This window comes from Bombus terrestris, chromosome 2, assembly GCF_910591885.1.
Source record: "Bombus terrestris chromosome 2, iyBomTerr1.2, whole genome shotgun sequence".
Taxonomy (NCBI): domain Eukaryota; kingdom Metazoa; phylum Arthropoda; class Insecta; order Hymenoptera; family Apidae; genus Bombus; species Bombus terrestris.
In genome coordinates, this window is record NC_063270.1 from 13,331,047 (window position 1) to 13,356,850 (window position 25,804).

A 25,804-nucleotide genomic window follows, 5' to 3' on the forward strand; every position below is an offset into this window, starting at 1 on the left:
GCGACCTTCCGCTCGTAGCTCGTCGCACGCGTCTCTCTTCACCGGAACCTATGATTTCCCGTTAACCACTTTGACAGCTTTCAATTAGAGGCTCGCTTCACCAACCTCGGCTCTTAATACCGTACCTGCGAGTTCTGACTTCGATGAAAAAGTTCCGAGTCGCTTTGAACCATAGGCGAGTCTTGATTGGCTTCTCGCCGATGGAAAGGATCTCGATGGTGAAATTTCGATGGTAAGCTAATTTCCCATAAGAAATAATAGGACCGATGTTTCTATTATTTCGTAGTTTCTAGTCTCGGTTTAGTTCCCGAAACGGAGGAAAAGAAGCAGAGAGGAAATGGAATAATTTCGTCCTTCTTTAACGCTATTCAAGGGTGAAATGGACGAGAAAGTTACTCAAGCCTTTGATTATATTTTGCACGCTCTCTCTCTTCAAAGCTAGCTTTGCCGCGTTCCGCGAAATCCGATAAATTTCAGCTCGCAGAGGCTTCGTGTCTTGAAAACTCTCCGGCTACTTCTTCGTCGTCCGCCCTTCCGTCGGCCGTTCCAATCTCGTAATCGACTTTGCCAGGCAATTCTATAATCCCTTAAACCTAATTAGGGGCGAGTGAGCCACGGTTGAGTCGGAACTCGAGTTAACTTCGCTACAAACAAGAACAATATCTTCCTTCGTTGGAACTTCGTTACGGAGGGGTGGGTAAGGCCGTGGCAGGGTAGATCATGCCGAGCGATCGCGGTGGATCGTCCTCGGCCGAGGAAAATAAGGTCGCCCCGAAGAATCGCCAGCGGCTGGCCAATGTAATCGCTTGTAAAAATGTAATAAAGGATCAAAGTCTGCCGTTGAAGCGGCTGTTACGCGCACGGGACCATCGTCTATCGGAGAAAACCGCTTTCCTCTTGAATCTGCTGTGTTTTTTAGCTTTCTCTGCGCTGACAAAGAAATGGTATATCGCTTGGTCAGCTGCACTACCGTTTGACAGTTTAGAATCATTTAATTGATAAGCAGAAAATAATTATTAATTAATACGAATTGTGGTCGTTAGGTAGGAACGTATTAATCCATGCTGAGATATTTCGATGATTTGTTTGTCCACACGGTAATTCTTAATTCCCTGTCTTCGTATTCGATTTTGTGCACCAAAGAATGACAAGTCCTTTAATCTACTGAAAGGTTACTTTTGAAACCTACTAAAGATAAGAAATACTAAACTATTATATTTCATTTCTATTTGGAAATGATCCGAAACTTTCGAGCAGCTGTCTCTACAGACCTCCAAGGGTACCATGAACTTTTTAATAAATAATTCAATCATAGTTCGTAAGGAAAGATTCTCACGGAAATCGTTTGAACTATCGCTGATCGCGTGACACATCTTCTTCTAATTGATTGTTCGATTCTCTACAATGTACGACTCGTATTATATCAAGCGTGAATCTCGGGAAGGCATTCGGACACGTGATATTCGTCCACGATAAAGGTCCAAACATTCCAACCTATCTTTCATATTCGTATGTTTGAAAGACTGGAAGCTGGTAGAGCCCCTTTGCTACAAGAATATTCGACCTCGAGACAGACGAAGGAGGAGGAAGATATCACCGCTTGATGCAGTCCGACCAGACTCTCGAACGCACCCTCCAGCAGGGGCAGGCTGTCTTCGAAAGGGCACTCCTCGGTCCGGAGTATTTCATATCTGACTATCAAAGGTGGAGCTTTGTGCAGTTTATATTAAATCACGGCACGGTTACGGGATGTCAATAGACGTGTCTTTCTTCTTTGCGCGTGGTACATGTTTTTCCCGGCATCGGCTAAAAGGGAAATTCTATGACATTGTTCGGCCAAGTTGAGAAAATCTCTCAACCTGTTATAACTTTCGAGGTAATATTTTCGACGTGACCCGAGGATAATGTTAAAATCGATACGCAATTTGGAAAGAATATATGGTTAATTAAATCATCGAGGTGACGGGCTGCAGCCGCGATTCTATATTCAGCGGAACGCAAATTATTCTGTTTCTATCAAGTCGATATTAAATTGAGTATGAAAAATAACTCGCCGACAGAGACTATTTTCGTATTTGCCGAATCGGTTTATCGAATCTTTTAAAAATATCGAAAACATTATTCGGTAGGTTAAATAGGCGTCGAGTTCGGTTAAAAATATTCTTGCGACCCTCGACAGAGGACGGAATTGTCCCCGTAGCGTGCGACACGTGCGAAATCACCGAACGACCCACAGCCGCAAACGCGTTCAAGTACGCATGAACTTAAATCGAAGCGAACGAAGTCGCTCGGAATTAATGAATGAAATCAAATCAGTCCCGTTTGTTGATTCGCTACCAGTCGACGGAGGTAGATCGAGTGCACGGAAGAGCGGGCTGAAAACAAGAGGGGTCCGTTGTAGATTCCAATCGATATGATGCACACGCCTGGATACCGACAGCGTTATTACGTCGAGTGCTATTAAGACTTCCAATTAGTTCGATATACCAATACGCGGCTATGCGCGTTTCAGTCAGGAAAATCAGCGGAAAATCGGCCGGTTGTTTGTAATATTCCCGGGACGCGAGGCACGAGCACCAGCTGGGAACAACGTGTTTTTATTTTCCACGAATCGAGCTCCGTTCGTGTTTTCCAATTTTGCCCCTGTATGTTTCTCTATGGTAACAAAAAAAAAAAAAAAAAAAAAAAAAATGTATAAATTGGAGAGAATCTAGGAAACTTGTAGAGTCGAAATATGTATTTTTTATTTTTTGTAGTTTCGTTTGTTCGTTGAACGCATATCCTGACGATGGTAGATCGTAGAAAGTGGGAGATAGTCGGATTGAAAGGAAAGGAAGGAATTCGACGAAACGCATCGATAATGCCTTCTGCTCCCGCAAGAATCTATCCCAAGCTTATCTCATTTATTACTCCCCCTGCCTCCCGCTGTTTTGCTCTCGTTCGACGGTTATTTTACAACCCTAGATAGGGGACGAGTAACGTCTTTGTTTTCACCGCAACATCCTCCGGCCAGCGACCCTCAGTCTCTCAACAACCGTTCTTCCAACCCGACTGAGGGAACTTGCGAGATAAGGAACATCGTACCTTTCGATTTTCCGTATCGCCACCTTCTCCGTTCCTCTCTATGGATTTGCGCGGAACCAAATTGCGCTATTGTTTCCTAACCTTTCCTGTCGTTAGATTTGTAGAGGAAGAAAAATAAAAGGGACATTGCTTCGAAGATCGATTCTAACACGGCTGCTGTTATTCCGTTGATCTTTACTGTCGAAGCAGATTTTCGATAAATATTTTTCAATACGAACGAACGAACAACAGATTGTTGGTTTTCAGAATACAAGAAATAGTTTCGCAAAGGAACATCGTCATTTAAATACTTGTCAAGAGACAGGCGTTATGGTGTTTGGCTGAAAATCACGAAAGACTCGCCATCCTTTTGCATAGTAGATGTTCTTTAATAAACAATTTAAATTCATCGAATAAATAATCGCAATTTCCTACGATGTAAGTATTTTAAGAGAATCTTTAAGTTTCGTTTGACATTTTAAAAATAACACTCGGAGGAAATTGAAATAAACCCAGAGCAAAGTGGAGCACAGAGAAGACGTGAAATAAATGACAAAGCTGGGTAGGTGGAGCAACAGAGACGGGAGAACTTAAGGTCGTTTTGTTCGAGGAAGGAGATTGGCTTGGAAGAGAGAATACCTAGTTGTTAGCAAGCACGAAGCAGTCCGGGGTTGCTAGATAAGGCGTGGGCATAAACGTCCGCAGATAAGGGTAGTTTGCACCCCCGTTGTGGACAGTTAGCCTTAAATGAGCCGATGGAGGGGGCGAGACGTGTAAAGGCTTTTGTTGCGTGGATCCCATCTTCTCGCTTTTGAAATCAGTTTCGCTGATGCCAGTTCGCCGCGATAACAGATCGACTATCCATCGCGACGAAAAGAAGCTTTCGTCGTTTTAAACGTGTCGCGGCACAAATCGATTTTCGATTTTATTCCAAATTTGAAAGATCATCTTCTACTTTTCCCACTCGCATTTTTACCACAATGCCGCGACAACACGGACAAATAGCACAGAGAAAGACGCAGCAAAGCAGTGTGATTAAAAGGAGGATCTTCGTTCGAAACGTACCGCAGACGCAAAAACGAGAAGAAAAATATCCGCGGCGAAGCTGAGCGTTCGGGTGATTTTTCACGTACGTCGTCCGTACAAAAATCCTGTCTCGCCGTTCTAAATTCCGCTTATCTAATGGGGTTTCGACAGTAATGTGCCGGTGTATTATGTAGAACCATCCTGCCAGGACCATCCCTTTTACGTGGAAGGCCACGAGCAGCGGTGCCGTTTAGCGTCAGATAGCGGAAACGTATGAGGGACGGGGTGAAGTCACCCTTATCTTAAGGGTAGCTACTCAATAGCTACTCGCACCGAAATTTCTACCGTTCTCTCTTCCTCGTTCTATGGCCCGTTTGCCGTTCTATCTCCACTGTGCTTTCTGTTTTTTTTTTCTCTCTTTCATTTCACTCTTCTCTGTATTCGCTCTTCTTTCTTTCTTTCTTTCTTTTCACTTCGTGAATAATTCAACGATTTTGACGTTGTCCTTGCTTGAAAATTCGCAATTGAAATTTCGAATACGAGCGCGATCGAAAGGGGTAACACAAAGGGGCAAAGTACGGAGGAATGCCTCTCATTCGTACCTGCGGGCACACGCGCATAATTTAAGGTACAAGACACCGGGACCACGAGCTGGGCTTTAGCTCTACCGCTTTAGGGTTACTTATACTTCAGAAGGGCTATGTGTGTAATGTGCTGGAGTGCCTTGGGGGTAGGTGCTTGCGGTAAATCTAATAACGTTGTAATGCTGTTACCCCCCTCAAAGTTGGCCCGTAAGTTTCTAGCGGGCCTGTTGGCTCCGACTGCCGTGCCGAGAATTCCTAACGCGTGCGTTGTTTCGGCTGCATACGCGACACGTACGTACGCTACCGTTCGAAAAACAAGCCACGTCACGAGTCGTATTCGGGGAAAATAAGGAAGTTAGAAAAGAAGTACAGGAATTAAGCAAATCGTCGAATTTAGCATTAATAATTTCTTGCGTAGGCGAAATGACGAGATATCACGAAAGAAGAATTTTCCAAGAGTTTAATAGCCCAGCCGATTTACATCTTTGTTACGCAAGGTTGTACGCTTTGTTGCGCAGGAGAGTCGAATAACATCATTTCCAAAATCAAACACATGCGTCGGCGTTGTGAATTTCATTAAAAGCAGAATTATCGCATTGACATGTCGATTGACATAGTGGCCGGGCAACAGGTAGCTGATACGAGAATTGCAGACTTTTCCAGAGGGACGTGGTCGAAATCGAAAGAGAGCCACGCGCGGTTGACGCGTTCTTCCGCAAATTTCGTGCGACTCACCCCTCGTTCTCGTGACCCGCCCTCAGTTTCCGCGACGGTTTGTTAGAACTGCGCGTAGATATATGTCACGAGCCAAGGTAAGCCTTGCAGTCACCGGAGGGTGTTCTGCAAACTATGCTTGCGAAAAGTTCAACACAACTTCATAACATCGGTGTTCCATAGGAGAATTAGAGGGGTGAGAAGGGACTCGAAGTGGATGGTCGGAAGAGACGCGACCCGTCTCGGGGGTTTCAGGGGGTAAATTTGTTCTAGCGTGAGCTTACATGGGTTACGTTAAGTACATAGGTGTTTGGGGGTAGTTAGCTGTATTCACCCGCGCAAAATACGCGGTCGATGTGTAACTTGAAACGTCCCGTACACGTGAACAACAATTCTCCTGTGAATTCGGTAAGTTTCCAAGCGGCATCCGACTAACAGCGATCGGTAGCATTAACGCCACAGGCTTCCAAACTATTCCCTCGCTCTAACTTTCTTACGATAAGTGTTGGTTATTTGACGAAAGTTGGTTATTTTGTTTTGACGTTATCGTGGAAAACAAAGCTCGTCAAAAGGGTTAAACGAACGTTTTAGCTATCACGAAGGTTCGATAAAATCGTTAAAAACGTATTTTGATCGTTTCGACTATCGTTGGAACAAGGCGAAACTATATACTGTGTTACTGCAGAAAATTTCTCAGCCGTTTAAAATCGCAATACAGAACGAGCGTTGACCCGAATCCAATTCTTCTTCCGTAGCCTCCCTATCCCACCCTCTCTGCGTTCGTCTCTTTCGCTCAATTTTTTTTCTCTCTGTCCCTCTCCTCATGGTCGAACGACTCTTTCTCACAGTACCGACTCGTGGAGATAAAAATCAGTAATTAGCCGGGACCATTATGGCGGCCGTTTGAAAAATTAGCGGGTCGTGGGGTAACCGCCCCTCTGGGCATAATCCCGCATCGGGAACGGCGCATACCAACCTGCATCCAGCCTGTCTCTGATTTATACGGGTTTGCTATTAATTACACCTACCCACTAGCTCGTTCTCCACCAACGCCTGAAACTCCTGTACGCGATTCTCTCGATCTTCTTCCATCTCGGAGTAACTACTTTTAATTTTTTTTTTTTTTTCTCCCCTTTATGAAAATACAGCCATATTTTTGAAGTTCGATGTTCGTCATCCATGAGACTTTTACTTGCACGATTTCCTCCGACTCGCCGATTCGATATTCGGTTTACATCTTTCGATGTCCATGGGTTGCTGTTTGATTTCGCGCGTGCAGAGGCGCGCGTATATTTTTTTTCGGTTGTTTGCATCCGAAAGAATTCGAGTCAAGCGCGACGAGCCGAAAATTCCGGCCGGGTCTCGCATCGGTTGTTGTTTCAACTGACGCTGCCCGGTCTCGACGGGCTGCGGCGCAATTAAATTAAATGCTTCGGATTAATTGTTCGAAAGCAGTTAAATTAGTTGCGTTTGTTTTGCCCGATTTTTGCGCAATCTCGCTGCGGAATGCGCGAGGTGTACGCACACACCGTGCCGCGCGAGGGGGTGGCCGGCGCAGGGAACAGGAGGGTGGAAATTTCGTTCGCGGCCGCCTATTACCCATCGCGCGTCCTCGAATCCCGCCGGGTTAACGCAGCCAAAGCGTCGAAATACGCGCGTGTTCTCGCGAAAAGGACACTTATAAAATTCATTTGCGTGGGCCCGCGTTTGTATGCTAAATGGAATTCGCGTTTTTTCATTCCATTGAATGTAGAGCTGGCGACCACGCCTCCTCCATGAAAGGAATAACGAGTTTAAAGGTGAAGAAGTGGTGACACCGCGTTTTCGTTTATTTTTCGCACGAATAAATTTCAACCACAGAAATAATAACTCGAGAAAGAGAGAGAAAAAGAAAGAGAGAGAGAGAGAGAGAAACGATTTGTCGAAGTGCAGAATCTGCAATTTCAATCGTACTTCAACAGTAAGTGAAATATATCCTATACGGAACCAAATATCATGAGAATTTAGAAATTATCGTTTAAGAAAATTCTTTTATTTCGCAGTTTCCATTATACCTTTTCTATATACTTTAACACCAAATAGAAAGTATTCTAGGCAATCTCATAGCAAGAGTACCTGTTTGAACATCCCATAAGAAATCTTTCTATCTCCTAATACAGTCGGTAGTATACCTTAAAATATTACTATCAAGAAAGCCTGTTCGCAGGAAGCATCCCTTGAAAAATTTCATTTTCCAAACATTGATTAGTATCGTTCCTTCGTCGCGTACGTCGACTCTAAACAAGATGCATCCTATATGGAATCTAATATCCAGAACGTTTGTTGAAAAAGTATAATCTAAAAACTCGAGCATCCGAAGCACGGATCAGCGCGATTCCTCTTCTCTATACATGCCAAGTCACGTTTACGTTAAAACAACCTGATGCGGATTGGCGAACGACGAACGAGCCAATCCTGGGGGCAGGAGCATGCTTACCAAGACACTGCATCTTGAAGTGCATCGTCAGCGGCGACGCGGACTCTTGAGTCGCATTGCTCGGATGCTGGCGATGCGTACGAGCGTCTGGCAAGCTTGCAAGTAAACGTACGCTAGACATGGTTAGACTGGCATCCGGCCGCAAGCTCTCAACCTCATTGCGACCATATACCACCCTGATTCCGGCTAGCTTTCGTGCTTCTCCCGTTGTTCAACCCCCCCACTGACCCCCAGCAACAGCCTCACCAACCGATACCGGTCCGCCAGATATCGCATCGTCGTGACATTCAAGACATAACGGGCCGAGGAGAGATATGCATCATTAGGATTGCCGGACAGCCGACACACACGCGGCCACTCGGCGCCGCGTTCCTGTTATCCTTCGATTCTCGATCGGTCGAGATCGCTGGAATGCCGAGGGGTGCTCGCTTCCTAAGATGGCCTGCATAGCCGTGACTCGAGGCCGCGTACGCGTGCTTTCGCGTCTGTCTGTACAGGCGATTCCGTTCTACCACTTGCGTACTCGTCATTCGCCTGATATAAATTGTCACTGCACGCGACACGTTGTCCAATTTTTATTTAATCTCGTTAAATGAGAATACAGTAAAATCTGCATATTCGCGGGGGATAAGTACTAAACTCTTCCACGATTAGTAGATAACGTTACACTATACTGTGCATATTTATTACCATAAGTATATTACAACTTGGTAGTATATTATTACTTATGGTATAACAGGATTTAATTTAATACGATGTAGCGGTAAAATTATAGTGATGAACGTTATGTGATAATATCTATGGGATAAGGTAAAATAAAATGAATGGCGTACGGGATGCAACGTTATTCATACCTTCGTGTATACACATTTCGTTCCGTATTTATTTTTTCCAACTGCGGTTACCCACGGATATTTGAAATAACCAATACCGAGAACCCAGGTACGGATATCTTACTGTATAACATCGTAGTGAACAAGAGCAACGAAAATTGTTTTTTCTTTAGAAGGTTGAAGCGTATAAACGGACCGGACAGTATTTCAACCCCTTTGGTCATCCTAAAGCCCTCTCGCCATGGCATTTTCCAAAGAAGCACGCCTCGTACTCCGTCCACCCCAAACATTGTCTGCGATGCGCTCGTTCGCGCATTCCTAACGCGAAATTGCATGCCTTCGTATATGCGTGCATACGGGCTGGAAACAAACGAATAGGATTGTTCGGGCACCATACAGCCTCCGCTGGCACGGGACAGGGGGATGTAGGTGAGCAAAAGGGTTGGTAGGGTTAAGCGGGGACGAAACACGAGACACGGGACAGAGTGAAAGAAAGAGAGAAAGACAGATGGTGATAGGACGTATATGGGGGTGTGGGGGGACGTACGCGGGGGTAGATACGGTGGTGGTGCCGATGGTGGTGCCAGTGGCGGTGCCAGTGACGCGGTCGAACGACCAGGGGTTTGGAAAGCGTAATCGTTCTAACCCCGCGCCTCGACGAACTACCCCTACGCTTCGTACCTGCCTTCCCCGCGCCATCACACCCCCCGCCGTGGCCGGTCGTGCGCTCGCTATTTATTGCCCGCACTCGGCCGGTTCACAACATAAATATGTTACACCTATGGCCACACCTACTGCCCACGGCTCGCGAATTCCTCCGCCAGCATCCGGCCGGACCGCGAAAAGAATTACGCGGATAAACGCGATAAATGCGGTTCCGTCGTTTTACGCGCGACGTCTATTTCTCGTGGCTACTGTCTTTTTTTTCGTTTAGCCGTTTGCTTTTACGTGTTTCGAGATTTCACGACGATGTTCTTTTTGAATTATATACGTTTCGTAATGGAAAGAACGGAACAATATTTTCTGTCGACACGACAAGACAGGAAATTGAGATTTTTAGTATTAAAATGGAATATTTATTAAAAGTAACGATATCGAATAGTTCTAAATACGATATCACCGCGTCCCAGTAGTATTTATTTTACAAAACGGAAGCTGTCGACAACCTCTTACCCAAGAGGTACGATCTACTGCTATAAGATTCGAGGGTGACGTAAGAGCGAACCTGTTAAGGGCTCGACGCAGGGGTAGCACGAAGGGTCGAGTTTTGGAAGATAAAAGAAGGACCAACTGTTGAATATCGGCCAGGCTTGTCACGATCAATTCTCACGTTCACTGCCACCTTCGATTCTCATCCAAACGAACTCCAATCATATTGTAGAAATAAAGAAACTCTTACTTACGTTCTTCGTGGTTTTCCCAGAGTTTTCAACTGCCTCTGCCCGATTACGTTTGGGCCCCGTTCTGTCAGCGTGTTCAGGATCGTGAAGTCTCGGTGTCTTCCTCTATGTCGTCAGCTAGACGATTTTTCTCTTCAGCATAGAAAACGAAACAGTGCAATAACGAACTAATGTGTACAACGATCAACGACGCAAGTAAAGGGAACAGGGTGTGTCTGGATGAAAGAAGAACAGAAAAATCAACAGAGATACCGGTACACGACGTTCGTCCCTCTAAAGACGCGTCGATTGGAGGGCTCGACTCACGGCCACGACGCGCAAAAGCTCGACAGCTCCGCGGACGCACGTGCAACTCGGCCGCGTGGCACGTGGTGTTTGTCGGAGTGGCTCGGCTCGAAAGCCGTTCAGCAGAGCTTGCAAGCTCTCGAGCTTTCATTGGCCGATGGGTGGAAACTGCGCATGATTGCGGGTGTGGCCAGAACTTAAGGGGCGGAATAAGCTCGGGGTGACGATAGGACATCCCGAAAGGGGCACGTCTTCGTGGGTGTCCACATTCCTAGGCTATCCCACCCCTAACGTGCTTTTTCCTTAAGCTTCTAACGAGCGTGAGAACCGCTCTCTCCCGTTCGAGCTTCGAGAACTTGCGAACTGACTTCTTCGATCCAGAGACTGCCAGCCAGGGTGGGGCAGGGGGTATAGAGGCAAGCGCGGTAATTAAGGGAAACTAACGACGCCCAAGACTCTGGAGGACACGGGCCGATAGTTAATGCGACCCGTCGCCGTATTATTCATCGAACTTTTTGCCACGTAGTATGCTCTGAACTTTTGGATGGTGTTACAGGGAATCGTGAACGGCTAAGGGATCTTATTGTCTGCTCGAACGGTCTTGAATTTTAACGACGGCGAAGATTCGGCGAAATAAATTCGAATAGAACATGTATCAGCGAGAAACAGCTTCGCTACTTTTCTGTAAGTGTTTTCTTTGTTTGTTATTTGGAAGATATAGATTATGTGCATCTGCCTCGTAGATTTCGCTGATAAGTGAACGAAGACATTTTCTCGTGTACACGAGCTAACCAATCGTCATCGATCGACGCAACGTATTTTTCTTTTGTAGCAACAGGTGGAAGTTATTTGGTATTACGCGAAAAGAAGCAGGAATGCGGAGGTGTGCAGAGTGTTTTTCACGATCGGTAGCAGTGCAGAACAATCGTTAACAAATCTGCCGGACCGGTCAATGTTTAACGAGGTCGTGTGTCCCTGGTAAAGCGAAAGTCTAATCACGGCCGACCGATAAATAAATCGGTCTAGCTAAACAGCAAATCAGTTAGGAGGATGGTGTGATTTCAGGGAAGAGCACGCGGCCCGGCACGGTGGCGAAGGGGGTTTGGGGTACTTCCATCACGTATTTACACGCTATGCTTGCTGATTGGCGTGCGCTGCTACCAACGTTTTAATGATTTACCCTTGGAGACTGGCATTTAGCCTAGGACGATGTAACGTGATTTATTATTGATTGCCGATTATTGATTCACGCCGAGTAAACGTAATTCGATTGTAAGCAGTCAAAATTGGAGTTTCGAAGCTTTTCAGACGTAGCTCCCACTTGAAGCAAAGGAATTTCAAATAATGGCAGCGGTTCGTTGCTCCGCGGAAGCTTCGTGTAGCGGAAAATTAACTTGACAAGCACAGACTAACGTTAATCGTCTGTGACTGACGTAATCGTACCTATAATCCGTACCACCATGTTAGATTTTATGAAGCTTTCGTCCACGAAGACGTTCTTCTTCACCCACGGGGAGAAAACGACAAGGACGCGTAAATACGTAATGGATCGTCGTCTCGACTTGGCCAAATTATATATAACGTCAACTATTGATTGCAATTATGACGGTAGCTGGTGGAAGACTAGCGCGATACGGATATAGCATCGATCAGTATTTCATAAATTCGCAATGACGCACGGCTCGGTCGTGAGTGACGTGTCATATATCGCGTAACGACGAACATTTATGTGCACTCGCCGAGCACATAATTGCAATTAGAGCGGAATTCATTTACATCAGGCCCGACGTTCGATTTGTTCAGGGAGAAAGCACGAATTTATACGGCCACGATGGTGCACGCGTTCGCCCCGTCCCGATTTATTTCCGTGCACGTCAATCTGGCTGTGGTGCCGCGATGTAAATAGGATTAGATTAGCCTAAAGATCGTGCCAGCGTTCGGTGATCGCCTGAAAAGGAAAAAAGAGAAAAATAGTTACGCTGTTCGCGAAACGATGAAAATTCTCGTCAATGTGATTTCGTTTCGAATATAGAAGAAGAGAGTTCGACGTGGATACTAAATTTTCCTAGAAACACCGCGAAATCGTTTCTCCCAGTTGGCAAATATCGCTCGATCGTAAATATTTACACTGTTTCGCTATTTTTTCACACATCCATTCGCGATATGGCTCTCCCCACCCATCTTATCGTCGAGAATTTATCGCTGAAATACGATTTTATGAAAATTAACGCTGTTTTGATCGCTTGAATAAATAAATAAATACATTCCGCGTTTATTATTTTTGAAGAACGTTGAAGAGCGCGCCACGGTTTACGTTCGTTAATACGTGTAAACACGATAATAAGGGGAAAAGGTGGAACTGTAAACCGCGTAAAAAATCGAAGGACACGCATGAACGATCGAAAAGGGCAAGTTTGAAAGAAAAAGAATAACAGCTGAACGTTCTGAAAATTTCATTTTGATTTTTTTAAATACCATTCACGCTACCGCCACGTTCGGGATTAAAAGCTAATTCGAGCGATTCAGTTTAATTGAGCGATTAACGGCTAAATAAAGCCCGTTTCTCTCTCTCTCTCTTACTCTCTCTCTCTTTCGCCCTCGTGCCGCTTATCCCTCCTCTGCCGCTTCTCTCTCCGATACCTCCCTCCCCCACCACCTTTTAGAACAAATCGTTCGTGATGGTGTCCAGCCCGGTGGAAAATATAATTCAAAGATATTTATGGCTGGATTACCGCTGGAATTGGGTATCTAATATACATGACCGGTTCCACAGGCCGGCCGGACTTTAACTGTCCACCAGGGGGTTACGTTTCGCCCTTTTAAAACGATGCCAGCCCGCCATTACCGTGTAAACGCTGGCCAATTACGAGACCGCGCGTTACCGAACGTAACGCGCAAAGATTCACATGGTAACGCGGAAATTTAACAACGAATTTTTCAACCATGCTGTTCCGGGATTCGTAAAGGGAACCACCGGGAAAAAGGACAAGAGTTTCCCGGTGATCCTCGAAAAGGATTAGCCGCAATTGATAGCCACGAGCATGGAGGAACGTGCTTGAACCTGGCGTTACGCACCAAAGCGTCGACCATTTAACTATTCGTGTTTTAACCGTTTCGAAAGTTTGCGCACTGTGTTTAGACCGAACCCAGCTCGGATTCGATACGCAAATAAGCGAAACAGCTTAGTTGAAAGAATTTTAAAAAAAAGGAGAATGAAATAAGAAAACGTGGAGTCGAATTGCATGAAAAGGTCCGACGTAATTATTTGATATCGTATCTTGTCTCGATATCTCAGTCTAAATGCGGTCGAACGAATTTTGAAATAAAAAATTTATTGCTCGTTTGGACCCGAGATCGTTCCCCGGGTCGTTTTGACTGAAAGGGATAGAGAACGGTTGTAGAACGTGCCGAACGCGGAATTAATTAGAAGCAGCTGCCGACATGGAGAGGCTAGACGCGATCGCGCAAGGGTAATTTTGATTCTGATCCAGAATTAGGGACAGACTAGTGTCCAGTGTTCAACGTCCTGCAGTGTCCGGTGGTTAGTGCCGGACCAGATGTCGCCACGGGCGTGACGTCACTGGTTAACTACCCTTTCGCAACCAACACCACCACCACATGGCATCGCCACCGTCAACCAACCCTCCCCTCCCTTTGCCTTCACCGCACCCGACGGACACGATATACGGGGATGATTCTGATTAATTACCGATAGTTACACAAGCTGACGCCACGCCGTTGACAACCCTCGTCAACAGCGCGAACCTTTCCCCCCCGGTTGGCTATCGAAAATCGCATATCCGATTAACTTCTTCGCGAGCTTCCATTTCGTGCTGTTTTTTTAAAGTGAAAACCCGTTGCACCCAAAAATATCGATAGAGAATTGAATTTACGAAATATCTTTCGCTGGAATAAGTGGATTTACAACGAGGGAACGACATAGTGTGATCTGCGAAATCCAAAATCTTTATCGAATCTCTGTCAGAAGGCAAAGTGTATCTAGAAACGAACCATTGAAGCAAATTCATTTATCGATTCGTCGAGGTTTAATTCGTTCAAAGGGCCGCTGGGAAGGATTGTTATGCGAGAAGGGATGAAAACGCGCGAGAGCAGTAGCATCCCCTCGCGAGATGCATCGAGCCACGACCAACCGATCGGACCGCCAATATTTGGCAATTACGAAATATGAGTTTACATTTAATAATTGCGGTAAACACCGGCGGACGCGGCGAGTGGCCACAGGGGGTGGGCCCAACGAGATATGGTCGCATGTTCGTTCGTTCGTTCGCTCGTTCGCTCGCTCGCATTTGGGGTAAATTCCGATTTACTCTCCGTGATAGGCATTATTCGACGTAACCCGCGACTACGTTTTATTCGCTCCAACACGCCGCGAACCTCTGTTTCCCTTTATCATCGTCCGCCGAGATAAATGCCCGCCGCACCCCGAAACTTTTTGTTCGCCAGTCCCTTGTGTGTGCTCTCGAACATACAAGTACACGCATGTACGCGTGCACGTGTGCCAGCGCGCCTCTGAACTTTTCACGCTCGCGTCTGCCTTCGACGTGTACATATTTGCTTTCTCCCCTCGATTTGCCTCTTCTTCTCTTCTTCGTTTATTCTTTTTCTTATGATAGCGAACGACGATCTCGTACCGCACCGGTTAAAGCGCGAAATACTCAAAGAACCATTGCGAAAGGGGTAGCAGAGACTTCGCGAGACGCTCGTAGACGATAAGAGACAACCCCCCTGCCTAAAGCCATATAGTATTAATGAGAATATGATCGATATTAGCAAACATTTCCCATGGGATATTTACGCGCGGCAGTTCGCTTAGATCGATAGCGTATTTGCGATCTGTCGCGGTTATCGACGGCGACGTTTATTCAAATGTAATATCTCGTCCGCCAACGAAGATTACCTGCTTGGAAAATGTGTCCCACAGGTACGCATCGATTTTCCTTTGCGCCTCGACGACCCGCCACTCTTGTTTTGTCCTCCGGCTTGACTCTTCTCCTTCTTTCCTCTCTTCTTCTTCTTTTTTTTTTTTTTCGTATACTCGAATTACCCTCCTGGACGAGCATCGATAATGTATTGACTGTGACATTTCTGCCTGTCTCTGTTACCATTTCCGAAACTTTATATAACAGAAACTTACAAAACGACAGTCGTGCTTTTTTTCGACTATCCTCATCGTTTTGTCCTCATGATCCTTCTTTTGGCTCGTTAATCGTTAATTCGTCGGAAACACGAGTAAAGTTCCGCGAGATCCAAATTGCTGGCGGTTGCGTAATTGCTCGAACGGATGCAACACGCAAGTGGGAAGACGGAAAGGGACCCGATAAGCACGAGGCATCTCGATTGTTCGAAGGGTACGGGCATACTCGTGTTGTTACGTAAATCCACGGTTAGAACCTTGTCACCTTTTATTCGAAGCCCATGCTCTCCCTCTTTTCTGCCTCATAGACGTTCCTCCGAAGGGCTCGGTCACGCACACCGATTCGAACCCACACACAGTCTCGCGCGAACACGTACACACGAGCATCCCCCCGTCCCGTCGTTCCTCACTCTTCTCGCGTTCCTTTCTCCCCTTTCTGCTCGCTGTCCTACAGCAGTTCAAAAAGTTCTCCAGCCACTCTCGACGCAAGCTGTTTCACCAAGGATCTCGCGCCTTTTTCCAATTTCTTAAAGAGCCGCGACAATTTATGTGAAACGCGTTCATAAAGTACTGCTACCACCACCCCTACGGTTACCCAAACCACCCCCATTCGAAACCTCGTGTTCCATCGAGTTCGAACGCCAGTGAAACCTGGAAACCGAGCAACCCCACTCGCCTCTCCCTTTCCTCTATCGATGGTAGACTTCTTAAAAGTTACTTCGGCTCCGTGTTTCTCGATACTTATTAGCTCTCCCTTGTCGATCGGCTCCTCGCACGTAGTCACCTTCGCACGTTCACGCGTTCACGCGTTCATGAAAGTTTCGCAATATAGGAGCGTGTGTCAGCGAACGCATGCGTCCACTTTTGCTACTTACGGAGCTGGTTTTCCATCGTTTTCTCTAAAGGGGATGAAGAAAATGCAGCGAATTTCATCAGGATGGGAAATAATTATGCGATGAAACGAGTGAACGACGTTGAAGCAACGTTTACATTCACTTATTCGGTGAAGAAGCAGCGCTGATAGAGACTGGAATGGCGATTCTTGTTCGGGATGTTAAGGTTCGATGTTGACGTAAAAGGTTGTCTCGAGGAAATGATAATGATGTTTGTACAGTTTGTTGGAACGAAACAGAGTTAAGAGACGTGGTGATTTTCCGAAGGAAGATCGTGATCGTATGTGGATACTTTAGGAAATTGATTACGAGGGTGGTAAGGGGGTGGCTAGATGGTTTATTGTTCCTCCGCGACGTGGCAGCACCCGTGCCTTGCTACGACGGAATCCATTTTAAAACGATCTTTTAACCTTTCGTTATCTATCCTTAAACTATAGATTTCGATCCTAGTCCTTCTTCTATACGCTCTTTTTTTTTTATTTTCCATTAAACAAGACCGCGTTTAACTTCTGCTCCGAAGAAAATAATTATAAGGTGCTAGGAAATTGTCCAAACTACATTTGCATCGAAATAAATCTTCCAAATTGCAGAGACGATATTATCGAAACGAACAATTTACAAACACCAGAGAAACTTTCAGTTCTCTCGCTAATGTAACTGAAACAAAAGCGATTGCCCAGTCGTGTCAATTTGAAGAGACAGGAGGAATCGGAGAAAAATGAACGAGCCGAACAGCAGGCCGATAACTCTGAATAGCTAATACCGTGATTTGCGTAAGCGATTCAGTAGGTCGCGATTAATCGCGAGACTTAATGGGCGTGCTTCTGGCGAGCTAACCCCGTGAAATCTTCTCATTTGGAATTCCCCGGAAAACCAAGGAGAAATCTGCCACAGACACGGAGGGACCGCGAATCACGCGGCATTTCTCTCGGTTTCACCGTTTCGAGCACGAGCCACGTTTTCCTCTGGCCGCGTCAAGAACAAAACCGGACCAACGTCGGATGCGTCCGTATCTACGCTTCTTGAGCGCGCGTTCGTGGGCCGCGGGGTGCGCCAATAGAGCCGGCAAGGAGGGTTTCTGCTCGTTTCTTTTCCAATTAAAATTCAACGGCCGTCGGACAGGCTGCGTAATTGGCCGAGATCTCTTTAAGCGGGAAAATTACCAAGAAGGGCTTGTCGAGCGGCAAAGGTTTAACAGTCGACTGCAAGATGGAAGGAAAAGGGACGAGAAAGGCGAGTCCGGCCAGGCCTCTACCTCTCCCTCCGTTCCCGACGACACCCTCGCCGGAGCAAAAATCCTGCCAATAAATAAATTTAAATACATGAATATCTAACCCATTCTCCCTCGAGCTGGCGGTGGCCTGATCGCGCGGCTTTGCGGGTTCATCTGGCGGATACCGATGGATCGGTGGCTCGACGAGCGTTCACGCCAAGCCAACTGGTCTCATTCGATCGACGAGTGACGCGTTTCTCGCGAATTTCTCACCTGTACCTATCTTCTTCCGATCAGCGTATACGAATCAAGTACTCGGCCGGCTTAAAAATCCCCGCGTTCCAACCAACTTTCTTTAAAGACACGGGCTACGATTATTTCCATGGGATGTCGCGACGTGCGTTACTACGTACACACGGCGCCGGGTAATTAGCGGCACGATGGTTCCCCATGCCGAGCGACGTGGTTTTTTTTCGTGACGGAACAACATCAGAGGCGTCTCAAAGAACCAAACGCGTGCCTCGATTGACAAAGTCTACACCGTCGACGTTGTGTCGTATCGCGAAGCAAATGAAAAAAGGAAGAGGAAGAGGAAAAAGGGAGGAGAGAGAAAACGAAGAGAACAGAAGGTACTGCGAAAAAGAGACAGGAAAGGGGATAGCGGAAGAAAACAAGAAAAAAAGACAAGTAGAGAAGAAAAAATTTCGCAACAACCCTTCTCCCCTATTCGACTAGATCCTCCCTTGCCGGAAGCTCAGCTTGCGCTGCTCGCCATTGACGTCACGAACGTCTCTGAGTGTTTCAGTGCCGCCTCTCCCCTTTTGGACCCCCTTTCTCCTCTACACCACCCCTTCCTGATTCCCCGGACACCGCTATAAAATCATGTAATTAGCTATATACCTCTTGTCCGTATTGCTCTGTCAGTGGTGCGGTGCGGTGCACTTTAGCGGCACGAGGAGGGGTGCAGAGACGAGAGGGTGGGTCGACGTATAGGAGAGCCACCGGAGAGGGGTAGAGGAGGGTTTGGTCCGGGAAAGGGGCACGGGGTGGCGGTGGGCTAGGCCAGCGGCAGAGACGAGAGGGGGCATGAAGTACCCGCTAATTAATACCCTTAATTGCAACGACCCCAGCCTACAGCCGCTGCCAGGGCTGTAGGTAGCTAGAATGCTCCACGGTGAACTCGTTTCAGCCGATCGCCGCTTCGCTTGTCGTCTTCGATGAACTTTGTCGATGTCGATGCGCTGCCACTCGAGGCCGGTTCAATTCTATGCCCCTAGCTTCGATCCGACCAGCTACCGATAAGCTTGTTAGAATCTTGGTCTGTTGGTGTCGAATCGGATATGCTTAAACAATGTTCCGGCTATTTTTCCTGCTACTGCTCGTAAATTGTGCGAGTCGCTAAAAATTCTGCGCATGTTATTTATTCACGGATATTTTATCGAATTTAAGAATCAAGGATCGAAAAATAGAAATAGGGTAATTCTGGTATTCTACGTTGGAACATCAACGTTTGAATTACCGAACCAATCAAAATGATTGGCATCGGGTGTTTCTCGGATTTTGCAAGTAAAAGCGTGCAAATGGTTTTGCGATATTAACATCTGGTTTTATTGAGACAGGAACGCGATTAAATATACTTATTTACTTTCATTATATAGCTTTAATTTTAATTTTAATTATGTATACTATACTTAGGTACACATAAACTAAATGTCGACACAACTCTATAATGTCAACAGTTATATCTTCAATTATAATTAAAATAGTAAGATAAAAATGAAATTACAAATTCTTATCATTAACAAAATAAGAGGAAACTTGATAATTCTAGTGTTAAACCGTGTTGCCATAATTACCAGCTATCCTGCCACGATTTTTATCGTTTCTTCTGTATCCAATATCCGCGACGACGAAAGCTCTTTTCCTTTGTTGTCGCAGCGGTACGTGTCGACGGCGGCCTGTAAATCGGCGCGACATATTTCCATCGTTTCGTAAAAATAGCGCGCGAAGCGGCCCTTAAGTTCATGCGATCGCAGGTACACGTTATGAAGGGACGAAGCTGAAATGTGGATGAAATGGAGAGAATGGTGGCAAAAAGGGAGAGAAAGAGGGAGAAGGAGTCTCCCATATCGACGACGGCGTTAAGTTATGGTGCTATCGTGGCAACATGTCGCCCGGCTTGTTCGACAAACTTTTCAATGTCGATATATATTTTCCGCGGGCGCCCTTTTATGAGCTGTTGAGCTAGTCTTTCGAGTCGCTCAGCCGCCAGCAAACCGATTCAACGTATCGATCTTCCGCGGAGCGCCTTTCTCTCCGTCTCCCTCCTTCCACCTCTTTTGTATCGTTCGTTTCTTGCTCTCGCCTCGTAAATCGCCCATTGATTCGGCTAATACTTGGAGGAAACGTTTCAATTTTGCCAATCTTTTGATCCTCTATGAGCGTGTTTCGCTGAATTTGAATATAAACATTTATCGATCATTTCTGACAATATTATGTTCAAAATTAACATTTTAAACTCGAACGTTCGAATCCTATTGAAAGTTTTAGAGCGATTAGAAATAATTTATTAAGAATTTATAGTTTAGAGGACAATTCGGATGGTAATGAATATCTGTGATGTAGTTACTAGAAAGGTGAACGAATAAAAAGAGTGTTTCGGTTAAAATGGTTTGTCCATGGGAAAACAACGAGGAAAAAAAGTTATAACAGGGCGCGTAAGTTCAAATTCGACAAACAACGTGGCCCGATGTTACGGAGGTAGCGCGTTATGGGGCGTTTAACGAGTGCGGTTAACCAGCTCGCCGGAAAACACCGATGTCGTCCTCTAATATATACGGGTCGCGTTCGTGGCAAGCCTGTCTGAGCATATGTTGCCACCTTCCACTAGTCTTGGCATCGTTCTTGCGTGGCGCGCGCCCCGCGCCCGCTATTTCTCAAAGAAGATTCTAATAATCTCCGTTTCGCTTGTCACGCGATAAATAATCCTCGGTAATTGCACGCTAATTAAACTGGAATCGATTTTTTGTCCCATGCCGGATACACTGCAGATAAATGGAAACGAGAATAGGCGATAAAACGAGATTCGTAATTTAATAATACCTTTACAAGCGTATAACGTACGAAGATCACACGTGTAAAACATGATAAGTTCATTTTTGTTAATTTCTTGATTTCCAACGACTCGTTAGATTCATAAATTAATTTCCCGATAATAGATGATACATGAAATTTTATAAACAGTCGAACAAATTCCCACTCTCGGAACGTTCAACATGGCGCAAGAATATCTTAAGTTAATTCAAAGAACAGTTTCGATTGTACTATAGATTATTGATTTTCAAAAATAGGTTCTTCGTATTCCAAGACTAAAAATAAGTAGCTGAAAGACTTGGCGATTTTCAAAGTTCTGTTTTAATATAATTAAGACACCGTTACGTGCACGCGCGCGATCTCGGCTCAATGAATTACCGGAAACGTGAAACGAGTGGGAAAGATCTCGTGTCGGGACATGACGGTGAAAGAGTGGGCGGGCCGCGGTGGCCGATCGTTAGAGGATCCCTTTATTGGATGTGAATGTTCACCGACATTTTGATAAATTTGTGCGCACACGCGTGCACGCGCACTTCCAGCAGATGCAATCAAATAGACACGATTAACGACGCGATCGTTAATTATCGTTCGGTAAATAACGAAAGCGATCGCGTTGGCAAATTGTTCGAGGCGCTTTAATTGAACGCGAATTCATTTTCAAGTACTTGGTTGGTCCGATTTTATCCCTCCCCTTTGTAATTGAATTTTTCACGAGGCAAACACTTCGTACGTTCCTGTATCTCGCGACATCCGTAATTACGTATCCTTTCTCTTTAATCTCTTACGTATACGTCAAACTTTACAGGTTTAACCGCGGTGTATCCTTCAACGAGGGAAACGATGTTTCTGCAACGTGAGACCGATTAAATTTCGAGCTGGTGCTCGATTGCGGCTTATTGTTCATGACCATGTGCGACGTTCCGTACTCGACCACGAGTTCCAATTTCTCACCAACGTAGTGGTTGATTATTAATTAATCGTACGAAACGCGAGCCGAGCCGGTCAATTACGCCGCGGTCCATTCTCAACGGAGAAAGATTCGAGTTGCGGAGAACGCAATTATCGATCGATTCGTATGTTCGACGGTTGATTCGATAGTTGTAGAGGCATCGAAGCCCGTACACCGCCTACGAGATTATCCTGGACCTCAGTTTGAACGTGCAAAGTGAATTCGATTCGCCGGGTTTCCGGCGTGAAGGCAAGCCACTGTAACTCTGCTCTGTGTATATTATTAACATGTAATTAAATGGCGTTAGCTTGCGCTAACTGTATATATACATATATATACACACATATATATATACATATAAGTATATATATATATACATAAGTATATATATATATATACATTATATATATACATATATACATTCTATTGTACGAAGTCGCGTGAGCGCCGCAAGTTAATTAAGAGTCTCTAATGAACCAGCCACACCGCGAACGACGGCAGCCCCGACGCTGGCGTCTCGATCGATTAATTAAAAATCTTGCACAGCATCGTCGGCAGGCGACGCCGCAGACGCGCTAGCCTCGAAACTTGCCCGCGTCGCGCATGTACCCACGACCAAACGATAATAAGGATGGTCATTAATCCTGTTGGTCTGTCTCGTCCACAACCGTATTCGGCCTCGACGCCAAACCGCGAAAGATTCACCCGCGTTTCACTCTCTTCGCTCTCTTCTTTTTCTCTTCCATTCGTTCCGCCGCTAATTACGCAGACCTGTGTCGGCTCCTTTGGGATGCGTAATTAACAATTGTGCGCGCTACCGGTGTTCGCCTGTAAACGGTACGATTAACGACACCGGTGTGCAAAAGGATATCGTCAGAAATTATCAGTTCGACGAATTATCGATAAAAATGGTTTGGGAAAAAACATTGCACGCTCGTTGGGTAGACAGACGAATTTTCGCGCTGTTTGATTATCTACGAGGAATCGCGCGTCGTTAGAGTCGTAAACGAACGACACACGTCGAGACTGCTTGTCGTAACGACGGAACACGGACGAATACGATTGCCGGTCGAGATATCGTACGCTGCGGGCTAAAAATAAGCGGCTTCTTTCAAGCAATGTCCACAAACGTTTGGCAGAGATAGCTGTTAGTTACGTACGTGGTGTTTTGCCGATAGATGCTAAATCTCTAGAGGGAAATGTCGATGGATAAACGGGATGTATTTACGAGGAGAAAAGTGGTAGCAAAGTAGTATCGATCCGGATAATCCTATATAATTGGAACGATAGGATCTGGCGAGTTAAGAGGGCTAATCGCGATTGTCACGCGCACCCGGACGAATCGATGCGCCGGCCTACGTAACGCGTTATAACGTCACAACCGACGAAGAAACATCTCCCGCGGCCTGAAACGATCGAGACCAAGCGAGAGAGACCCATGCCGGAAATTTTATTGGCCCACTGTAGCTGCTTAACTCCATAAACTATTATACTTTTACGCGCGGTTTTATCGCGGCAATTTCCAACTTCGTGCTCGAACGGACGAAGATGGAACACGGCCCGACCAAGAAATAAGAATGCCCGGAGAAGGCTACTTTTTGTGGCGCCACGTTGATAAATACCGTATTACAACGCTATGTAAGAGTACATAGATGTTACATACATCTTCATAAGATTTAACAATGGTATTCTATTCGCGACTATTTGAAAGTTTGGAGCCGAGACTGACTTTAATGATCCTCCTGGATTTCATATTTAATAAAGCACTCCGGGTGCTTTACTATTTTATATGCGCATAGTTAACCGGTTTCTGTTTCAGTAAATAAAGATCCAGAATGATTCAACGTAAATGGAACTTCCTCTTTTAATACTTTCAAACATTAATATCTTCTATTGGTTGCTTCGTTCCTTCTTATCGTAACGAATTATTTTGTACGTTATATACGATTTATAGATGTGAGCCCTAGAAATAGGACGTGCGTACATAAAAATTTATTTCGCCCCCTACATATCATAAGATGTAGGTACTTTACTTTGGATATTTTGCACATGCTGTGTATTTCTGAACATTCAAAGTTCTCATAAATACATAAATCGAATGATTTATTGAGATTGATCCATATGGTTAATGATTATTATCTTCGAAATATTCTTTGCAATGTACATTATAGTAATCGTCACTTTAACTTATCTAGGTATAACAAAGAGTCTTTTCACCCTTTTACGTATTACAGGACTTGTCTCGTGGTAAAGTAAATAAAGAACGAAACAAACAAATAAACAAACGAATAAAGATTTGGACACTGCATAGGATTTGATTTACATAGATTCGTCGGTGCAAAAGACATCCCCTAAACTTTGATGATTATTCCAAAACATACGAAAGTATCTGAGCAAACGATTTGTCAATCGCTGCAACGAAAGAGAACTGTAGCAGACGAATTTGCAAAGGATTTACAGAATCCAAGAGCTATTTAAATTTACCTCGGCCCGGTTGTCCTCGATCGACGAAAATATTCCAACGAATATAACAGCGAGACTCGTTCGACGTTTCGGAGGAGCAAAACTTGCGCGAAAAGTCAGACAATGCGTCTCTGAAACTCTAACGAGGATCAAAGTGTCGTCGCGAATTATTCTGGCAGCGGGCAAAAAGTAAGAATAGCGATAACTATGCGGAAGGGTGAGACACACAGCGAGAAGGGAGAAAGGAGAGAGAACGAGAGGGATGAAAATAAAAGCTGGATGTAGCCGTGCCTAGGCCGAGCCAAATGAAGTAAATAGTCTGAATACCAGCGGTACTAATTAGTTATATAAAGGACTCCTTACAAGCCCGTGGCTTGGAAGCTTATACCGTTAATTAACATACCGAGCAAGAGTGCCAGCGTTGGCGTCACAGCCGAAGCCTTAACGTGAAGCGACCCTTGAGACTCAAGAAACATTATCGAAGCAACTTTGTCATCGGTTTTCGTCGACCAGTAAAATACAAGCAAATCCTCGCTGGTATCGCTACTACCTTCGCTCTTCTTTGTTAGAAATGTTTTTGAAGAATTGCGCTGCAACGTAGCATTTAGTTCTATTTCTTGTTCTACTCAATTGGAACTTGAATATAATAGAAGATTCTAAACATGAATTTACATAAATATGAAATTAATGGTAGTTTCAGTGTTCGTTACTGGTTACAGACAGAAATGTTTTTGAGGAATTAATACGTAAAGTAGCACACGATGCTATCTTGTTTTATAGTCGAATGGAACTTGATTTAGTTAAGATTAAGAATATTAAATCTGAATCTAATATGGCACTCATAAGATTAATTACAAGAGCAATAATTACACGGATCTTACATGTATCGCTCATCGGCAATAATATAACAAACTAGCAATTTCGATCTCAGTTGATAAACGACACGATCTAAACGATTTTACCGATGATCTTTCCCATCTTGAAAATATCCAATTATCATCGTGATCGCACGAACAAGGAGATACGAACGAATCGAATACCCTGTAACATAATAACGCGAAAAAATTATGAATTGCCTGGATACGATGCAGGTACGCCATCGATGGCAATAGGAGGCCAAGGACGTCGATAACAGGGCGACGAAAGAGAGTTTATGAGTCGTGAAACCAGCTTTAGCCAACCAGTGCATCTTCTCAGGCGATGTTATCGAATATCGTGAGGCTCGCGATCGTGTCGAATCCACTCGTCGACTGGCTCTTTGTCAACCGAGCTGCGATATACGTCATAAAGAAGCTTCTTTCGAGGCTCGTTCCGTATTCGATTCGTATCTAGGCCACTACTGCGTAGCTGATTCGGGAGCGCAATTATGCGAGAACGTATCGTAAGCCAGGATGCCGGAATATCGTCGTAAAAACTGGAGATAAAAGATCGTAACGTCCGGAAGAATATTTGCTACGAGAGAATCCTCCCGAATGAATCATTTGTGAGTCTCGTCGGTGAAGATTCAGGAGAATAACAACGAAGCTTATTGCTTGTATTGTATAGAGTTTCGCTTAATCACTCTCAGGCTGATCGTGTTTGACGCAAACGTCGTAAAACTCCTACGACACTTCTACCGATGTTTTTTTCCGAACGAAACTGAATGGAACGAGATGAG

The 25,804-nt window shown here is 45.1% G+C and overlaps 1 protein-coding gene and 2 long non-coding RNA genes across 3 annotated transcripts in view; 2 read left to right on the forward strand and 1 right to left on the reverse strand.

The window, feature by feature from the left end:
* Positions 1-10,464, reverse strand: part of LOC100644876 (LIM domain only protein 3) — a 70,552-nt gene extending 60,088 nt beyond the window's left edge. The window contains exon 1 of the mRNA XM_003393775.4: positions 10,100-10,464. The gene's annotated coding sequence lies outside the window, so the exon portion shown is untranslated. The remainder of the gene's footprint in view (positions 1-10,099) is intronic.
* The window catches only part of LOC110119929, a 128,357-nt gene that overhangs the window by 73,066 nt on the left and 29,487 nt on the right, over positions 1-25,804 (forward strand). The window lies entirely within an intron of this gene.
* Positions 10,617-11,652, forward strand: LOC125387178. Its single transcript, XR_007227735.1, has 3 exons — positions 10,617-11,065; positions 11,214-11,359; positions 11,447-11,652. It is a non-coding gene; the product is annotated as an uncharacterized LOC125387178 (long non-coding RNA).